A 20,370-nucleotide genomic window follows, 5' to 3' on the forward strand; every position below is an offset into this window, starting at 1 on the left:
TGAGGTCTGGCACTGATCTGGTACATGTATGCAGACGCAAGGTCTGAGGTCCGAGACCTGGCACTGATCGGGTACATTCACATGTGATCATGGGGTGAGGTCTGGCACTGATCTGGTACATGTATGGAGAAGCAAGGTCGGAGGCCTGCTTCTGATCAAGTGCATGTATGCAGAAGCAAGGTCCGAGGTCTGAGACCTGGCACTGATTGGGTGCATTCACATGTGATCATGGGGTGAGGTCTGGCACTGATCTGGTACATGTATGCAGAAGCAAGGTCTGCGGCCTGCCACCAATCAAGTGCATGTATGCAGAAGCAAGGTCTGAGGCCTGCTTCTGATCAAGTGCATGTATGCAGAAGCAAGGTGTGAGGCCTGACACTGATCAAGTGCATGTATGCAGAACAAGGTCTGAGGTCTGAGTCCTGATACTGGTACATTCACGTGGGAGCAAGGTGTGAGTTCTAAGGCCTGGCACTGATCTGGTACATGTATGCAGAAGCAAGGTCCAAGGTCTGAGACCTGGCACTGATCGGGTACATTCACATGTGATCATGGGGTGAGGTCTGGCACTGATCTGGTACATGTATGCAGACGCAAGGTCTGAGGTCTGAGACCTGGCACTGATCGGGTACATTCACATGTGATCATGGGGTGAGGTCTGGCACTGATCTGGTACATGTATGCAGACACAAGGTCTGAGGTCCGAGACCTGGCACTGATCGGGTACATTCACATGTGATCATGGGGTGAGGTCTGGCACTGATCTGGTACATGTATGGAGAAGCAAGGTCGGAGGCCTGCTTCTGATCAAGTACATGTATGCAGAAGCAAGGTCTGAGGCCCGAGTACTGATACGGGTACATTCACGTGGGAACAAGGTGTGAGTTCTAAGGCCTGGTAAATGATCTGGTACATGTATGCAGAAGCAAGGTCCAAGGTCTGAGACCTGGCACTGATCGGGTACATTCACATGGGAGCATGGGGTGAGGCCTGGCACTGATCTGGTACATGTATGCAGACGCAAGGTCTGAGACCTGGCCCTGATCGGGTACATTCACATGGGAGCATGGGGTGAGGCCTGGCACTGATCTGGTACATGTATGCAGACGCAAGGTCTGAGACCTGGCCTTGATCGGGTACATTCACATGGGAACATGGGGTGAGGCCTGTCACTGATCTGGTACATGTATGCAGACGCAAGGTCTGAGGTCTGAGACGTGGCACTGATCGGTTACATTCACATGGGAGCATGGGGTGAGGCCTGGCACTGATCTGGTACATGTATGAAGAAGCAAGGTCTGAGGTCTCAGACCTGACACTGAACGGGTACTGTTGGACAGGCCACATGAAGGGCTTGCTCCCTCCCCGCATGACAGGGCCCAAGCCCCGGCCCTCCAGGTGTACCCACAGAAAACAACCCGCACCCCGTCTCCCGACGGAACTCCTGCCCCCGGACATCCAGGTATCATGGGGCCGAACCACTACCGGCTCCCCCGGCCGGACCAGCCGCCATCTTGGACACTGCACCACGAGGCCGCATGGCCTCAGCTCGACCCTAACCCTGGGCCTGGCCAGGCCCCGACATCCCGGTACCACCACCCACCCAGGAGGTGAACGGACCACTTGGCAGGTCAATGGGAGAAAGAAGTGCCGATGGCTCTCCCCCGCCAGGTGCCGATCGCCCTCCAGCTCCCCCGGGCACTGGTTCCACCCCCCTGCTGGGTGTCTGGACTCCCTCATCCCGGACCTTCCGACCTCCAAGTGCGAGGGTCCGGACATCAAAGGGCGCCAGACCTATAACTAGGGCAGCTCCAGAGCAGGAAGGCAGTTGAATCCTGGAGTCGAGAGACACCGAGAAGAACTCATCCTTGACGGACTACCGGCGCTGCCGTAGCCCTGCCTTGTGAACCGTCGTCCTGCCTGCTGGCGCTGCCGCGGCCTTCTACCTCCTCCATCCTCGTTGGGACCTGCTGGCGCTGCTGCGGACCGTGTATCGACCACCTTCACCGGGACCTGCTGGCGCTGCCGCGGACCGTGTAACGACCACCTTCACCGGGACCTGCTGGCGCTGCCGCGGACCGTGTAACGACCACCTTCATCGGGACCTGCTGGCGCTGCCGCGAACTGTGTAACGACCACCTTCATCGGGACCTGCTGGCGCTGCCGCGGACCGTGTAACAACCACCTACACCGGGACCTGCTGGCGCTGCCGCGGCCCATCCAAGCTAGAACACCGAGCTCGAGGATTGTGAGCTATCCATCATCGCATCTACCAGATTGGTAACCAGACTGTCCCGCTACCCCCTTTCCCAAACCAAGAGACTAGAATCGAGGGGACCCCTGAGTCCAGACCTCCTTGTACCATTCCATCGTACCTTAAGAAATCGCTTATAAAGAACGTTAAATCCTATCCATGTGTGGTGTACATCTGTGGGGGGGAAGTTACTCGTCTGTACGATCGCTGGAGACGGCTCTCCCCGGAGACCTCTCCCCTTGTCCTCGGCCGACCCTCCCGGTCCGTCTAACATTGGTGGCCAGCGGCGCGATCCGAATCAACGCGTAATCGTACAGAGAGTAGCTCACCCCACGACAAAACCACAATGTCAACCAAAGAGAGCGGATCCACCGCGAAATTCCAGATGGAGAAATTGGAAGAGTACAGCCATCGTGAATTGAAACAATTCTGCATGGAACTAGGCATTGCTACCACCGGCCTGAGTACCAAGGACGATTTCAAGCACGCCATTGAGTCGTGGGCAGAAACCGGGGTCGCCAGATCCCCAGATCGAAACATGGCAGCATCAGAGAGGAACGCCACGGCTCCCGAGGAGCGAGGAACGGGCCTCTCGCAGGAAGAGATCCAAGAAAGAGAAAAAAACAGACTACATGAGATAGAAATGGCACGGCTCAAAATGGACGGTGAACTAAAATTAGCCGAGCAAAAGCTGAACCTAGAACATCTGCGGCTCCGAGAAGAACGGGAAGAAAAACAGAGGCAGAGAGAGCTCGAAGAAAAGAGATTAACATACGAACACGAGCGCAAACTGGCAGAAATAGACCTACGGAAGCAGAACAAAGAACCGGAGGTGCCCGAGAGACCGCGCACCCCGGGAACGACAGAAAAGAAAGTCCACATCCCCAAGGATGTCGTTCGAGAGTATGTCCGAGAGGACGACATACAACAGTGGTTCAAGGCCTACGAGATCACCATGACCTCCCACCGGATCGATCGAAGTGACTGGGGAGCCGGCCTATGGGGGAGGTCCGTCAACGAAGGCCGCGATGCCCTGCTACAGCTCCCAGACCATCAGATGTCATCCTATGACCACATGAAGGCTGCCCTCCTCACCCGATATGGGCTCACACCCGAAATGTACCGCCAGAGGTTTCGAGACTGCACCCGGATCCCAGGTACAACTTGGGTGGAATATGTCAACTATTTCAGCCGGGCCTTCGAGGGTTGGATCAAGGGAAGCCACGTAACGACCTACGAGCAACTTTTTAATCTCATGGTGTGGGAGCACCTCTCTAACAACTGCTTCGTCGAGCTCAGGCAGCACCTCCTCGACAGTAAATTGACTGACCCACGGCAACTCGCCGCCGAAGCTGACCGGTGGGAAAGCACCCGAGTGGGCCGGAGAGGGCCACACGAACAGAACCGGAACAACCAGGGTCAGCACCGTCCCCGAGGAGGAGGAGGAGGCCAGGGACGAGGAAGAGACACCGTCCCGGCCGCTCCCGCTGCCAGCACCCCGCCCCCGGCCAGCCGGGGCAACCCCCCGATGCGCCCGGGGTTCCGAGCCAACGTCACGTGTCATCGATGCCAGCGAGTCGGCCACTACGCCAATGACCCGAACTGTCCACAGAACCAAACTCCAAAACCCCGCCAGGTAGCGGCCGCCGCCCTGGGGGGAGAACAAATCTCCGAAGAACAAGAAGAATACGAGCAGGCACAACAAGAGTGGGAACTGGCCGCCATGGTTCTAGCGTGCCTAGGGGGAAAAGACATGGTCCCGCGGGCTCCCCTACCCGCCAACACCAGGAAATATAGTCAGTGGGTGAACATTAATGGGCGCCGGGCCGAAGCACTACGTGACACGGGGGCCAGTGTGACGGCCGTCCGCTGTCACCTGGTAAAACCAGAGCAGATCCTGCCGAACATTCTCTGCCCCGTCCGTTCAGCCGACAATTCAGAGAGTCTATGTCGGATGGCCTGCGTCCCCTTCGAGTGGGGAGGAGTCTCCGGCATGTTGAAGGTGACGGTCCGGGATGATGCCCCCGTGGACTGTCTCCTGGGGAATGATCTTGAGAGTTCCCCGTGGGCCGCCGTCGAGAGAAGAGAGCACCTGGGGATGTTGGGCCTCCCGGACTGGGCGTGCGTAACCACCCGGTCCATGGCCGCCCGGGCCATCCCCCGACCAGAAGAACCAGAATGGCCTGCACCTCCTCCCCCGATCGCTCCAGTAGAGGACACCGACTATACCGACCCCCCAGAGCAAACCCCCGAAGGGGTCGCCCAGCCCCAGGACCTTCCCGACCTGGCTCAGTGGTGTCAAGAAGGGGGGCCCACCCAGGAACAGTTCCGTCAAGAGCAGAAAACCTGTCCCTCCCTCGAGGGACTCCGCCAGCAAGCCCTCGCCCAGAGCACCGGGGACACCACCGGAGCCCATTGGGTCTATTGGGACAACGACCTGTTATACAGTGAACAGAGAATCGCGGAGTTAGGGGCCAGTCGAGTGCTGGTGGTGCCCCTCCGTTTTAGAGACTTCCTGCTAAATTTGGCCCACGATGTCCCTCTGGCTGGACACCTGGGCCAGGACAAAACCTACAGTCGCCTGGTGACCCACTTTTTCTGGCCGAAGATGAGGAACGACGTCCTCAACCACTGCCGGTCCTGCCCCACGTGCCAGGCCAGCGGGAAGAGCGGCCGCAAACTCAAAGCACCTCTGCAACCCTTCCCAGTTGTCACCACCCCGTTCGAGAGGGTGGGAATAGACATTGTTGGGCCCCTGGACCCCCGACAGCACAAGGACATCGGTTCATCCTGGTACTGGTGGACCACGCCACCCGCTACCCCGAGGCTGTGCCCCTGCGAACTGTAACAGCCCCGGTGGTCGGCCGGGCCTTAATGGGGATCTTCTCCCGGGTGGGCTTCCCCCGAGAAGTCGTCAGCGACAGAGGCACAAACTTTATTTCGAAATATATGAAGTCCCTCTGGCAACAGTGCGGGGTCACCTACCGATTCACGACCCCCTATCACCCTCAAGGGAACGGACTAGTTGAACGATTCAACCGCACGCTCAAGGGAATGATTGGGGGATTGGAAGAGCCCCTCCATCGCCAGTGGGATGTACTACTTCCGTGTCTCCTCTTCGCCTATCGAGAAGTTCCCCAGAAGTCCCTCGGCTTTAGCCCTTTCGAACTCTTGTACGGGCACCCTGTGCGAGGGCCCCTCAGCCTAGTCAAAGAAGGTTGGGAGATGGCCCCCCTAAAAACCCCTCCAGACGTCTTCAAGTACCTCCTGACACTACGCAACCAGACCAGGCGATTCAGGGAAATGGCAAAAGCGAATCTTGAGGCCAGTCAGGAGGACATGAAAAAATGGTACGATCAAAATGCCTCCTCCGTCGAATTCGAACCTGGTCAACAAGTGTGGGTGATGTCCCCCACCGAACCATGTGCCTTGCAGGACAAGTGGACGGGGCCCTTCAAAGTGGTCGAACGCAAGAGCCCCGTCACCTATCTCATCGATATGGAATCTCCCCGGAACCCCCTCCGGGTCCTCCACACTAACAGACTCAAGCCCCACTTTGTGCGCTCGGAACTCAGCCTCCTGATGGCTACAGACAGTGGAGCGGAAGAAGACTCCGAGCCTCTCCCTGATCTCCTGAAGACTCAGGAGAAAGATGGTTCCGTGGACGGGGTCCGGCTCTCCGATGCCCTCACCCCAGAGCAGCGCCAAGGCTGCCGGGACCTCCTGCTGCAGTTTGCTACCTTGTTTTCCCTCGCCCCAGGGGTCACCCCCTGGTGCTTGCACGACGTGGACACTGGGGACAGTCCTCCTATCAGACACCGGGCATACCGCGTACCAGATCGGGTGCGGGCCTGTATCCAAGAAGAAGTATCCAAGATGCTCACGCTCGGGGTCATCGAGCCCTCGGATAGCCCCTGGGCCAGCCCGGTCGTGCTGGTCCCCAAAGCTGCTGCCCCCGGCACCACTCCTGAACTCAGATTCTGCGTCGACTATCGGGGCTTGAATGCTGTCACCAGGACCGACGCTCATCCCATCCCCCGAGCGGATGAATTGATCGACCGCATGGGGGCTGCCCGCTACCTCAGCATCTTCGACCTGACAGCGGGCTACTGGCAGATCGGTCTCACGCCCCGGGCCCAAGAACGGTCCGCCTTTTCTACCCCCGATGGCCACTACCACTTCAAGGTCATGCCCTTCGGCATGAAGAATGCCCCAGCTACTTTTCAGCGACTAGTGAACCAGGTCTTGGCGGGGCTCGAGGAGTTCAGCGCCGCCTACCTGGACGATATCGCTGTGTACAGCCGCCACTGGTCCGACCACCTCCACCACCTCCGAGAGGTCCTGCAGGCCCTCCAGCGGGCCGGCCTCACAATCAAGGCCGGCAAGTGCCAAATTGGTCAGGGATCCGTGACCTACCTCGGACACCAGGTGGGAAGCGGTCTGGTGGCCCCTCTGCAACTCAAAATCGCTGCCATCCATTCCTGGCAACCCCCAGTCACGCAGACAGAGGTCCGAGCCTTCTTGGGGCTCACCGGCTACTACCGGCGGTTCGTGAGGGACTATGGCAGCATTGTGGGGCCCCTCACGGGACTCACATCCAAAAACCACCCGAAGAAGATTAACTGGACCCCAGACTGTCAAGCGGCCTTCGAGAAGCTGAAAGCCGCCCTGTGCACTGCCCCTGTGCTCCAGGCCCCCGATTACAGTCGGGAATTCATTGTGCAAACGGATGCCTCCGACCATGGCATCGGGGCGGTCCTCTCCCAGCTGAACTCCGAGGGACTTGACCAACCGGTGGCCTTCATCAGCAGACGCCTCCTGGCCCGAGAACAGCGCTGGAGCACAATCGAGAGGGAGGCCTTCGCAGTGGTGTGGGCCCTCAAAAAGCTCCGGCCCTATCTCTTCGGTACCCACTTCCGGGTGCAAACAGATCATCGACCCCTGCAGTGGCTAATGCAGATGCGGGGGAAAAACCCCAAACTATTGCGCTGGTCCATCACCCTGCAGGGGATGGACTTCACTGTGGAACATCGACCGGGCCAAGACCACGCCAACGCAGATGGCCTGTCACGCTTTTTCCGCCTCGACGAGGAGAGTCCCCAAGAGGATGGGTGACTCTCCCCGCCTTCAGCTGGGGGGACGCATGTTGGACAGGCCACATGAAGGGCTTGCTCCCTCCCCGCATGACAGGGCCCAAGCCCCGGCCCTCCAGGTGTACCCACAGAAAACAACCCGCACCCCGTCTCCCGACGGAACTCCTGCCCCCGGACATCCAGGTATCATGGGGCCGAACCACTACCGGCTCCCCCGGCCGGACCAGCCGCCATCTTGGACACTGCACCACGAGGCCGCATGGCCTCAGCTCGACCCTAACCCTGGGCCTGGCCAGGCCCCGACATCCCGGCACCACCACCCACCCAGGAGGTGAACGGACCACTTGGCAGGTCAATGGGAGAAAGAAGTGCCGATGGCTCTCCCCCGCCAGGTGCCGATCGCCCTCCAGCTCCCCCGGGCACTGGCTCCACCCCCCTGCTGGGTGTCTGGACTCCCTCATCCCGGACCTTCCGACCTCCAAGTGCGAGGGTCCGGACATCAAAGGGCGCCAGACCTATAACTAGGGCAGCTCCAGAGCAGGAAGGCAGTTGTATCCTGGAGTCGAGAGACACCGAGAAGAACTCATCCTTGACGGACTACCGGCGCTGCCGTAGCCCTGCCTTGTGAACCGTCGTCCTGCCTGCTGGCGCTGCCGCGGCCTTCTACCTCCTCCATCCTCGTTGGGACCTGCTGGCGCTGCCGCGGACCGTGTATCGACCACCTTCACCGGGACCTGCTGGCGCTGCCGCGGACCGTGTAACGACCACCTTCACCGGGACCTGCTGGCGCTGCCGCGGACCGTGTAACAACCACCTTCATCGGGACCTGCTGGCGCTGCCGCGGACCGTGTAACGACCACCTTCATCGGGACCTGCTGGCGCTGCCGCGGACCGTGTAACGACCACCTACACCGGGACCTGCTGGCGCTGCCGCGGCCCATCCAAGCTAGAACACCGAGCTCGAGGATTGTGAGCTATCCATCATCGCATCTACCAGATTGGTAACCAGACTGTCCCGCTACCCCCTTTCCCAAACCAAGAGACTAGAATCGAGGGGACCCCTGAGTCCAGACCTCCTTGTACCATTCCATCGTACCTTAAGAAATCGCTTATAAAGAACGTTAAATCCTATCCTTGTGTGGTGTACATCTGTGGGGGGGAAGTTACTCGTCTGTACGATCGCTGGAGACGGCTCTCCCCGGAGACCTCTCCCCTTGTCCTCGGCCGACCCTCCCGGTCCGTCTAACAGGTACATTCACGTGGGAGCAAGGTGTGAGTTCTAAGGCCTGGTACTGATCTAGTACATGTATGAAGAAGCAAGGTCGGAGGTCTGAGACCTGGCCCTGATCGGGTACATTCACATGGGAGCATGGGGTGAGGCCTGGCACTGATCTGGTACACGTATGAAGAAGCAAGGTCTGAGGTCTGAGACCTGGCACTGATCGGGTACATTCACATGGGAGCATGGGGTGAGGCCTGGCACTGATCTGGTACATGTATGCAGACGCAAGGTCTGAGACCTGGCCCTGATCGGGTACATTCACATGGGAACATGGGGTGAGGCCTGTCACTGATCTGGTACATGTATGCAGAAGCAAGGTCGGAGGTCTGAGACCTGGCACTGGTCGGTTACATTCACATGGGAGCATGGGGTGAGGCCTGGCACTGATCTGGTACATGTATGCAGACGCAAGGTCTGAGGTCTGAGACCTGGCACTGATCGGGTACATTCACATGGGAGCATGGGGTGAGGCCTGGCACTGATCTGGTACATGTATGCAGAAGCAAGGTCCAAGGTCTGAGACCTGGCACTGATCGGGTACATTCAAACAGGTGCAAGGTATGAGGCCTGGCACTGATGGGAAGTGCTTTGATTGGGCAGGTGCTGTCTGGTTCTGAGTCCCTGAACTTGGTTAATTTGAAGGGAGAGTCCTAAAGTCCACAGAAAGGGTAAAGACAGTCGGAATGCACGCTGACCTCTTCCTGACTGCAGATCCCTGTGATCCAGACACCCTTTAGACCATACGACGTATTTTCAGCGACTAATTCATGAACCGGACTTTCTATCTTGAGCTGCTGAGACCATATAGTCCTATGGAGCTGAAATATATGATACTCTAGTGCTTTGAAAAAGCCCCACACCTGGGAGCCACTAAGGGATGAAACGCGTGTTGGCTGGTTCATAAACCATAAGAGAGCCCTAAACTGTGGGTTAATAAATTGCAACACATCATAAATGTGCTTGTAAGACCTGGGGTCACCAAGCCCTAAGGGGGTAACGTGACTCGAGCGGCTGGGCACCCAAAGGCTTATGTGTAAAGCGACCATACAACACGCACATCCTCCGAAGCAGGGAACACACACAATAAGGGACGCCACACTGTAGAGTTTATGCAAATAACTCGAGTTTATCTAAGCAGTTAGATGGCAATGCAGTTCATTAGATGTAATTGCAGTTCATTAGATGTAAATGGCATCATCCACATAGGTTAGCATCTGTTTCACCAATATTGCATCACGGTGCTGTAGGCAGTACCTGATGACCTCAGCGTTATATTCACCAGCAATTCCCCCTGAGGCCCTAGGCCACACTTGTATACCTTAACTTCCGTTGTGGGGGCTGGGAATGGTAGCGTCACACCTGGGGACTAGTAGGGACTCAGGGCAGACTTCGCGGGCTTCCCGCCTCCCCTGGTACCCTTAGCGCCTCCGTGGGCGATTACCGCGCTACACGCACAAATCAGGCCTCGTACACCTTGGACAGAGCTTGAGATCACAGCGCTACTCACGGTAATCAGGCTCTGAACACCGTTGAGCAGTGCCTATGGACACAGCGCTACTCGTAATAATTCAGCCTGGAACCCTTCTGAGCAGAGCCTACGAGCATAGCGTTACTCGTAATAATTGCGCATTGAATCCTGGTGAGCAGGGCCTAGGAACACAGCGCTACTCGTAATATCCAAGCATTGAACACTTCGGAGCAGAGCCTACAAACATAGCACTACTCGCAATATCTAAGCATTGTACACTTCGGAGCAGAGCCTACAAACATAGCGCTACTCGTAACAAGCCAGCGTGAAGCACTTCCGAACAGAGCGTACAAACATAGCGCTACTCGTAATAAGCAAGCATCCGGCACTTCTGTGCGGTTCGTGGGACACAACGCTACTCGTAATCAGCAAGCCTCAAGTACTTCTGTGCAGTTCGTGGGGCACAACGTTAATCGTAATCAGCAAGCCTCAAGTAGGCGGTCCACTGTTACGCGACAGTCTTGGAGGAAGAGGGCAATCCCTCGGAGGGGTGTCAAAGTCTGAGTGGACGGGGGGGAACTCCCACAGAGGGAAACCGGGGTCTCAGGGTGCGGTGCTGCTCCCGGCCTGTGGGGGGCGCACCGGGTCCGGCCCAAGCCTCTCGGGCTTACCTTGATCTCGACGTCTTGAGGCGTCCCAACCAGCTCCGAACTCCGCAGTCGGTCATTCCGCGACGGGGGCAGGCCACGGCCTCACACACCTCCACCAGCAGCTGCGACGGCAGCGACGGGGCCCCGGGCTTCTCCGCGGCCCTCGACGCGATGAGGGGGCACACTTCAGGCTTCCGGGCCGCGGCGGTGTGCGCGCTCTGGTCCCCGCGCCGGGGGGGGGGGTCAAATTAAGCGGGAGAGCTCCGCGCTCAACGGAGATCGATGCAGGGGATCCCAGGCCAGATCAGGGAGCGCAGGGGTCTCAGCGCTAGTACCTGGTTGATCCCCAGCAATTCTGCAATCAGCTTTGGCATAAAGTTTCAGTGGTCAGTTCTGATATGAAGTCTCAGCATTCAGTTTCAGCATGTCGTCGTGACATGAGGTTTCAGCATTCAGTTTCTGCATTCAGTTGCTACCTGAATTCTTGATGGCGCAGCTGTCTCCTTCGCCCTTGGGGGGGTTCTGTTCCTGGGGGGTAGGGATTGAGTTGGCGACTAGGTCCTTCCTAGTCAGGCTGGGCAGAGGTTCCCTGGGTCCTCCTACTGCTGGGCAAGATCAGTGGGCTTTACAGGGTCCCTCACTCACTTAAGAGGCAGCACCTAAATCCTGTCACTCTCAGAGGCATAAGTCCCTAGCTAGGCCCTACCGCCTAAAACTCCTGCGTGGATTCTCCAGCTCTGCTTTACCCCACTGGCCAACTGACTAGAAAATATTCCCTCCCTCTGTTAAGTAGCCCTAGGTCAGGTGACCTCTATCCAAGGCGGCAAAAGTAAAAACCATACCTCCCTTCTAGAAGGTTCCAGCACATTCCAGGAGCTTCCCCATTCTACCTATGAGACTAAAAGGCGGGCTGGTGTCGCAACATTGTTGTGGGGTTCCAGCCAGCTCCTGGCAGCTAGGGTGCTACTAATAAAGACCACTCTGCAGTAGCAGGGGCCTGTGGCAGCCATCTTGGGAGAAGGGAGCACCTGCACCTTAACACTGGTTTCCCATAAAAAAAACGAAAAAATTCTGGGAAAAGGGCCAAGTGCTATTGACAGGAGATTCACTATAATATTGTTTAATACTGCTACAACTCTGTACGTGCAATTATCCTCTTGAAAGGAAAGCACCTGCACTTCTCTGCACTCCTGCAATACATTTAATGGGAGAGTACCTGCACTTCTCTGCACTCCTGCAATACATTTAATGTGAGAGCACCTGCACTTCTCTGCACTCCTGCAGTACATTTAATGGGAAATCGCCTGCACTTCTATGCACTCCTGCAGTACATTTAATGGGAGAGCGCCAGCACTTCTCTGCACTCCTGCAGTACATTTAATGGGAGAGCACCTGCAATTCTCTGCACTCCTGCAATACATTTAATGTGAGAGCGCCAGCACTTCTCTGCACTCCTGCAGTACATTTAATGTGAGAGTGCCTGCACTTCTCTGCACTCCTGCAATACATTTAATGTGAGAGCGCCAGCACTGCTCTGCACTCCTGCAGTACATTAAATGGGAGAGCACCTGCACGTCTCTGCACTCCTGCAGTACATTTAATGTGAGAGCACCTGCACTTCTCTGCACTCCTGCAGTACATTTAATGGGAAATCGCCTGCACTTCTATGCACTCCTGCAGTACATTTAATGGGAGAGCGCCAGCACTTCTCTGCACTCCTGCAGTACATTTAATGGGAGAGCACCTGCAATTCTCTGCACTCCTGCAATACATTTAATGGGAGAGCACCAGCACTTCTCTGCACTCCTGCAATACATTTAATGTGAGAGCACCTGCACTTCTCTGCACTCCTGCAGTACATTTAATGGGAGAGCGCCTGCACTTCTATGCACTCCTGCAGTACATTTAATGGGAGAGCGCCAGCACTTCTCTGCACTCCTGCAGTACATTTAATGGGAGAGCACCTGCAATTCTCTGCACTCCTGCAATACATTTATTGTGAGAGCGCCAGCACTTCTCTGCACTCCTGCAGTACATTTAATGTGAGAGCAGCAGCACTTCTCTGCACTCCTGCAGTACATTTAATGGGAGAGCACCTGCACTTCTCTGCACTCCTGCAGTACATTTTATGGGAGGGCGCCTGCACTTCTATGCACTCCTGCAGTACATTTAATGGGAGAGAACCTGCACTTCTCTGCACTCCTGAAATACATTTAATGGGAGAGCACCTGCACTTCTCTGCACTCCTGCAATACATTTAATGGGAGAGCACCTGCACTTCTCTGCACTCCTGCAATGCATTTAATGGGAGAGCACCAGCACTTCTCTGCACTCCTGCAATACCTTTAATGGGAGAGCACCTGCACGTCTCTGCACTCCTGCAATACATTTAATGGGAGAGCACCTGCACTTCTCTGCACTCCTGCAATACATTTAATGTGAGAGCGCCTGCACTTCTCTGCACTTCTGCAGTACATTTAATGTGAGAGCACATGCACTTCTCTGCACTCCTGCAATACATTTAATGTGAGAGCGCCAGCACTTCTCTGCACTCCTGCAGTACATTTAATGGAAGAGCACCAGCACTTCTCTGCACTCCTGCAATACATTTAATGGGAGAGCACCTGCACTTCTCTGCACTCCTGCAGTACATTTAATGTGAGAGCGCCTGCACTTCTCTGCACTCCTGCAGTACATTTAATGGGAGAGCACAAGCACTTCTCTACACTCCTGCAATGCATTTAATGTGAGAGCGCCTGCACTTCTCTGCACTCCTGCAATACATTTAATGTGAGAGCGCCTGCACTTCTCTGCACTCCTGCAATACATTTAATGTGAGAGCGCCAGCACTTCTCTGCACTCCTGCAGTACATTTAATGGGAGAGCACCAGCACTTCTCTGCACTCCTGCAATACATTTAATGGGAGAGCACCTGCACTTCTCTGCACTCCTGCAGTACATTTAATGTGAGAGCGTCTGCACTTCTCTGCACTCCTGCAGTACATTTAATGTGAGAGCGCCTGCACTTCTCTGCACTCCTGCAATGCATTTAATGTGAGAGCGCCTGCACTTCTCTGCACTCCTGCAATACATTTAATGTGAGAGCGCCTGCACTTCTCTGCACTCCTGCAATGCATTTAATGTGAGAGCGCCTGCACTTCTCTGCACTCCTGCAATGCATTTAATGTGAGAGCGCCTGCACTTCTCTGCACTCCTGCAGTACATTTAATGGGAGAGCACCAGCACTTCTCTGCATTCCTGCAATGCATTTAATGTGAGAGCGTCTGCACTTCTCTGCACTCCTGCAATGCATTTAATGTGAGAGCGCCTGCACTTCTCTGCACTCCTGCAGTACATTTAATGTGAGCGCCTGCACTTCTCTGCACTCCTGCAATGCATTTAATGTGAGAGCGCCTGCACTTCTCTGCACTCCTGCAATGCATTTAATGTGAGAGCGCCTGCACTTCTCTGCACTCCTGCAGTACATTTAATGGGAGAGCACCAGCACTTCTCTGCATTCCTGCAATGCATTTAATGTGAGAGCGTCTGCACTTCTCTGCACTCCTGCAATGCATTTAATGTGAGAGCGCCTGCACTTCTCTGCACTCCTGCAATACATTTAATGTGAGAGCGCCTGCACTTCTCTGCACTCCTGCAATGCATTTAATGTGAGAGCGCCTGCACTTCTCTGCACTCCTGCAATGCATTTAATGTGAGAGCGCCTGCACTTCTCTGCACTCCTGCAGTACATTTAATGGGAGAGCACCAGCACTTCTCTGCATTCCTGCAATGCATTTAATGTGAGAGCGTCTGCACTTCTCTGCACTCCTGCAATGCATTTAATGTGAGAGCGCCTGCACTTCTCTGCACTCCTGCAGTACATTTAATGTGAGCGCCTGTACTTCTCTGCACTCCTGCAATGCATTTAATGTGAGAGCGCCTGCACTTCTCTGCACTCCGGCAATACATTTAATGTGAGAGAGCCTGCACTTCTCTGCACTCCTGCAGTACATTTAATGTGAGAGCGCCTGCACTTCTCTGCACTCCTGCAATACATTTAATGTGAGAGCGCCAGCACTGCTCTGCACTCCTGCAGTACATTAAATGGGAGAGCACCAGCACTTCTCTGCACTCCTGCAATACATTTAATGTGAGAGCGCCAGCACTGCTCTGCACTCCTGCAGTACATTAAATGGGAGAGCACCAGCACTTCTCTGCACTCCTGCAATACATTTAATGTGAGAGCGCCAGCACTGCTCTGCACTCCTGCAGTACATTTAATGGGAGAGCACCTGCACTTCTCTGCACTCCTGCAGTACATTTAATGGGAGAGCGCCTTCACTTCTATGCACTCCTGCAGTACATTTAATGGGAGAGCGCCAGCACTTCTCTGCATTCCTGCAATACATTTAATGGGAGAGCACCTGCACTTCTCTGCACTCCTGCAGTACATTTAATGTGAGAGCGCCTGCACTTCTCTGCACTCCTGCAGTACATTTAATGGGAGAGCGCCAGCACTTCTCTGCACTCCTGCAATACATTTAATGTGAGAGCAGCAGCACTTCTCTGCACTCCTGCAGTACATTTAATGGGAGAGCACCTGCACTTCTCTGCACTCCTGCAGTACATTTAATGGGAGAGCACCTGCACTTCTCTGCACTCCTGCAGTACATTTAATGGGAGAGCACCAGCACTTCTCTGCATTCCTGCAGTACATTTAATGGGAGAGCCCCTGCACTTCTCTGCACTCCTGCAGTACATTTAATGGGAGAGCACCTGCACTTCTCTGCACTCCTGCAGTACATTTAATGGGAGAGCACCTGCACTTCTCTGCACTCCTGCAGTACATTTAATGGGAGAGCACCAACACTTCTCTGCACTCCTGCAGTACATTTAATGGGAGAGCACCAACACTTCTCTGCACTCCTGCAATGCATTTAATGTGAGAGCAGCAGCACTTCTCTGCACTCCTGCAGTACATTTAATGTGAGAGCAGCAGCACTTCTCGCAAGCAAACAGGTACTCTGAAGAGGGAGTGCCTGCACTGCTGATAGGGTACATCCACGTGGGAGCCAGGGGTGGGAGCAGGCAGCTGAGCAGCAAGAGGGTACTGAGAACTGAGGGCCTTCCAGGAGTGCTCACCTGGGAGCACGGGGCGTGGGCCGCTGACCTAGCAACGACTGAATAGCAGGACTGTCGGCAGCCTAAGTCAGGGCTTTAAGTGGGGTGGGTCCCTCCAGGCATCATACCAGCCAATGAAAAACTGACATTGACTGTAAAAACAGAAAGGTAGTCCATGTCCGTGATGTTGTTCCTGTTCATATTTTACTTGTTTTACACACTCTTGAATTCCCTGAGACCATTTCCTTTTTCCAGGATGTTGTGCTTCTGTAGGTTTTTGGTATAATGCATACTATGAAAAGAGTCACCCCTCAGTATCTGTGTGAATTCATGTTGTGGGTGATTGGACACAAGTGAGGGCTCCTGAGTCCAGGCCGAATGCTGAGCAAATTTCTTGCAGTGCATATCAATGTGTTCAGAATACATGCTCATCCAATCCTTGGCCTCTCTGCAGAGCGCTCAAAGATATGGCCACTTCTAATTATAGTCTATGTCCAAGTGTGTGAAGGAGGTACACGGCGTTTGAGATATTGAGATGGTGACAGTAAAAGAAAATGCAGTGCCTCCAGGTGAGTGGGTGCATGGTCTATGGGGGTGAAGTGAAGGTAATGTAGTATGGGCAAGAGAGAGTGAAAAGAGGGTGCTGAAGAGGAGAGAGGTGAGGTGGGAGGTTTGCAGATGGAGAGTTTAGAAAGGTAACAGGAGTCAAAGGGCGTAAGTGTCTATCAGTGAGACACCAGAAGAAAGGGGTGTGAAGAAGAGAACAGGAGTCATTGATACTCTCTGGAGGACACTACCCCCCCCCCCCCCAAAACCTTAGCAGTAGTGAATGCACAGCTCCATCATTGCAGAACTGAAATATTTCTATTCTAGTTATTCACAACAAAGTTATTATTAGTAATCATTGAACTGATACTGCTAACAAGCATTGGCAAAGCCAATAGGCCTGGCTTGGTTCAGGCACATCCCCATTATTTTGTGATATGGCTGAATGCAATAACATCCATCCAACAGGGGCATCCAGAGACTGGTCGGGTGGCAAGGTATTGAAAGCACTGGATTTTAGTTTACATGTTTTACGCCACGCCCATGATCACACAGGCCGCACCTCTTATAAAGGATTCCCAGTTATGATCCTTAAGCCGTGCCCCTTTTTGAGACCTCCCCCTTTTTTTTATCCCACTTAAAGCCCTGCCCTGTACCAGTGGCGTAACATAGGCCCCAGCAACCCCCACGGTGCAGGGGGGCCAAGCTCCAGGGGGCCCCCTCAGCACAGTACCCTGGCCTGAGAGCTCCTGACTGGGTCTGAAGGGGGGGGCTCCACCATGTAGTTTGCAGGGGGGGGTTCTCAAGTTTTGCTACGCTACTGCCCTGTACATTTAGTGACTTCGGGTTGGTACTAGGGTCAGGCACTGATCGGACACTGAAAACCTAAGTCTAACTGAGGTTCATTAACACGAGCACTGGGGAGAGGGGTGGTCACTCAACAGAGATGGGTCACTGGGACCCCAAGTCTCATGGCTGTACCGTCTCGGGGGGTGGCCCAGGATCTCAACAAGAGAAGCACCACGACTGGGATCACACTGAGCACACACGTGTGCGCGAGATGAGCAGGAGGCATGTGCCCTTTGTTAAATGATTGAAACATGTCTGACCTGGGTACCTTTGGATTCAGGGCCAGGCTGTCCATCGGGCACCCTCTATAGGGCTGCAGGCTTAGGAGCCGTAACAGGGATGGGTGGGTTGCAATGGAAGTCCCCGTGACACTGTTCTGTCTGCAACCCCTGCCAGTCCTTGAACCCGAGTCATGGATGTTTAGTTACACCCTTAGCAGACTAGAGCAGGGGGCTGGAGAGGAGGCTGCTTTAATTTACCATCAGAGCAAAACAAGCATTGGTAAAGCCAATAGGTCTCGCCTTTGAGAACTATTGGCTTTGCCAATGGTTTCAGCAATATGTTACTGTAAGTCCATTTTATATTTTATGTAACTAAGGACTTTGGGTCATATTTGTGACCTGGTTTGCGTCACTCTTGCACTGCACAATGTGGTGCAAGAGCGATGCAAACCTGAAGTCATACTTTTGAAGCCACACACAGCCACTTTGCGTGGCTCCAAAAATATGGAGTACCACAGCGCAAGTCGCTGCATTACAGTACTCTGCCCAGGGCAGGCATTCAATGGGCGTTGCGTGAGTGTTCCCATGCAAAGCCCATGGTTTTTGACACATTCCCAGATTTACAAGACCTTGTATTCCTGGGAATGCGCCAAAAATAGCCTTCCACGGAGAGGCGCAACTTGGAGAAATATCTTTCTTTCTCCTCGGTTCTTCCTCTTTCTATGTTTGCTGCATTCTGCAGAACACATACAGAGAGGAGAAAGTCTCTCAGGATTGTTTTTGTGCAGAAAGGTGCCACATTCTTCCACAAAAACAATCCTGCCAACAACACAGGCACCCTTGCACCATGGTGCAAGGATTCCCGCGTTGGCACTAGGCGGCCAAAATGGCACCAGCGTAAGGGAAAGGGACAGGAATGTGCCGTATTGGATAAATACAGTGCATTCCGGCCCTGTCCCTGTGACGCCGGGCAGCGCAGCAAGGTGACTGTCTGCGCTGCTCTGCGCCACCGTACTCATAAATATACCCCTTTGAATTTGGTAACATTTGTAAACTCTTTGCTCCAGTGCATTTTGTATTGAAATTGGCAAAGTCAAGCGGTTTGGGCTCTAAAAGACTGAGCTATTGGATCTTCCAAAACTTGTGTGGTGCATGTGAGATGAGTTGCGTCCAGGCGTCCAGGGGAGTTCTGGTGCTGGGAGAGTGTTCATAATGTGGCACGATTGAGAGCTCTGGAGCTGAGGCTGAAGGCAGTGTGGGCACATAACCATGTTCAGATCACATGCTCATTCTTTCCTTGGCCTCTCTCCAGCGTGTACATAGTGATGGTCACATATGTACCATTTTCAATTTAAAATTATTATTATTAACACCAAAGCATTGTGTTAAAAATGTAAAAGGACTCAGACTTCAATGCAGGTAAGTCCAAGAACCTTTGTTCTGACCATCCACTCTCGCATTTTTCACAACTAGAACCAACATTCTAAAATGAACTCCCATGGGGGATACCAAGTGCTAGTAGGGAAGGGGGGTGGTGGAACATACCAATAAAAGAATATTACCTTACAGTAAGATTACAACACATCTCCCTATGTAGGGAAAATTACTCTATTCATTAATTTCAAGAAATGTTCACAATTCTATCATTTCTCCATGTTTGTCCGTTTTCCAAGCGGACTACATTCCTACCTGTCTTGTCCACTCGTAGGGGAGCACCAAACTTGCTCGACCCTGGTTGCACATGAACGGGTTTCCTTACCACCACTGGAGTGTCAATTTTAAACTCCACATTTTTTGCACCATGTTTCACATCGTACCAAGCCTTGTATTTCTGTTGATGTAACTCTACTCTCTCTTTGCTCTGGTTTAGATCAGGCGATACACTCTTCCCACCTCCCAACCATCCAGGATTCATTTTGGTACTAGGTTCCCTTCCTCTCAGAAACACAAAAGGGGATACTCCAGTAACCACATTGGGAGTTGTGTGATATGCCCATAGAGATTCCCTTAGAGAGTCTTCAACATTGAATCCATTTGTGATAGCTAGCTAAATGTGTTCCTTCACCATGCTATTCACCCTTTCCACTAAACCGTTAGCTTTTGGACAATAGAGTGCAGTCTTTTCATGCCTTATGTTAAGTTCTTCCAAGAATTCCTTCATTGTCTCAGAAACAAACTGCACACCATTGTCTGTCACAAGTGTAGAAGGGATACCCTCATAAACAAAAATGTTCTCCAAAAAAGAGATGAGGTTGTTCGTTGTGGTGGATGACGTAAATTTGAAGTTGACCCAATGGGAGGTGTAATCAACAAGAACGAACATGAACCTCTTCTGCGGATCCAGAACCTCCATAGGGCCAATGATATCCATAGCCAATTTGGTCCACGGAATCATCGGCACACTGACAGGAGCCAAAGGAGCTTTGTGGAGAACTTTGCTTTTGTCACTTCTCGCACAACTGATACATTCTTTAACTTTTAACTCGATCATGGAATCCATTTTAGGAAACCAAAAGCAGCTTTGCACCCTGTTTTTAGTGAGGCTCCTGCCCAAATGCCCTTCATGGGCTAGCTCAATTATTTTATTTCTCAAATCCATGGGTGGAATGATTTTATCACCACAATGTATGCGACCAGACATGAGAAAAAGTTCAAGTCTCACCTCCCAAAAATCTCTCATAGTGTCAGGGACTCCCGAAATTTTCTCAGGCCATCCTTTAATGATGAATTCTTTTAGAGTCTCCATGGCTCTATCTTCCTTCATGCCCTTGTCCCATTCAACATCCGTTATAGAGGGTAAGTGCATTGAAAAGATGGGTACATCTAACACTTCCTCGCTATGGTTGCCCTTGAGGGGTGATCTAGATAAATAGTCAGCGATCACAT

General features: G+C 53.5%; 1 protein-coding gene across 2 annotated transcripts in view; it reads left to right on the forward strand.

Moving 5' to 3' along the window:
• PTPN18 (protein tyrosine phosphatase non-receptor type 18) overlaps positions 1-20,370 on the forward strand; it is a 328,066-nt gene that overhangs the window by 183,768 nt on the left and 123,928 nt on the right. The window lies entirely within an intron of this gene.

The sequence above is a fragment of the Triturus cristatus genome, chromosome 10, assembly GCF_964204655.1.
Source record: "Triturus cristatus chromosome 10, aTriCri1.1, whole genome shotgun sequence".
Classification (NCBI taxonomy): Eukaryota; Metazoa; Chordata; class Amphibia; order Caudata; family Salamandridae; genus Triturus; species Triturus cristatus.